This window comes from Pelecanus crispus, chromosome 7 (assembly GCF_030463565.1).
Source record: "Pelecanus crispus isolate bPelCri1 chromosome 7, bPelCri1.pri, whole genome shotgun sequence".
NCBI lineage: Eukaryota > Metazoa > Chordata > Aves > Pelecaniformes > Pelecanidae > Pelecanus > Pelecanus crispus.
This window is the reverse complement of record NC_134649.1, coordinates 32307751-32308852: the sequence shown is the minus strand read 5'-3', so window position 1 is coordinate 32308852 and position 1102 is coordinate 32307751.

Genomic DNA, 1102 nt, shown 5'->3' with positions numbered 1-1102 from the left:
CCTCCAATAGAGGAATGGGAATGGGCACTCAGGGAAACCCACAGTGGCTCCAGGGACTGTGAGTCAGAAGGGAGGGGGGGGGGCCCTCATTTCTGATGGATCACAGCAGGGAATTGGGGTGGTTGTTCTGTTTGTCTCCATTAAAACACAGTTCCAAGTGTGATATGCAGCAGCTGTTTATAAAGTTTCATCTTCTTTGTCTCCTGCAGTCATCTTGTTTGTTTTTCTTCCCTCTCTGTCTGGCTGTGCCATTTCTCTCCTTTGAGAGACTGACTTCCCTCTGGCAGGGTTTGCCTTTTCTGGCCTTTGCATCTTTCAATTTTTTCTCTTCCCTCTAGTTGTACCTTGTGAGCTTTTCTCCTTCCCCTGCTCTTAGCAGCTTGGCCCTGGCTCTGTGGCCCCTTGTCTGCTCTCTGGGGATGGTGACAGTGTGGAAGACCCTTGACCCATGGAGTCAAGGTCTTCTGTGAGCGCACCTGCTAAACTAGGACTTGTGGTTTATGAACAGAGAGAGGAATAAGAGAAAGAATCTGGGAGAGACTGAAGGTCTTCCAGCAGGGAACCAGGGTGATCCACCCATGGGGTGGAGAGACAAGGGTTGGAGCTGAAGGTTGGAGTGTCTGGCTTTCTGGGACCAAGGACAGGCAGGAGTGCTGTGCCTGTGTGTAGGCACATTTGCTTCTGCCTTGCCATGGGCACAAACTGGCCTGGTAGCTCTGGCCTGTGGAGATGGGCAGCTCTGCAAAGAAATGGGTTCCAGTGGCAGAGCTGGTTAGCTGTCACCTGAGTCTTTTCTTGGGGTAATCCGTTGTTACTCTTAGGCTGTGAGTAATTGGTTTTGTACCTGTGGGCTGGGATTAGAGCAAGCACTCTGCATTCTGTCAGAGGGGAACCTATGATTTGCTAGCCTGAGGGATTCAGGCTGTACTCTTGCCTCCTTTCCTAGACCAGAAGAGCTGCAAACCAGTGCCCTTTTCATGCTGCCCTGAGGAGAATCTACTGACTGTGGTCAGCTGGTGCTTAGCCACAGTGGCTTGTGGTAGCACTGAACATCCTGTGAGTCTCAGCACTGACTAGATCAGCTGATGGCAACGAGGAACAC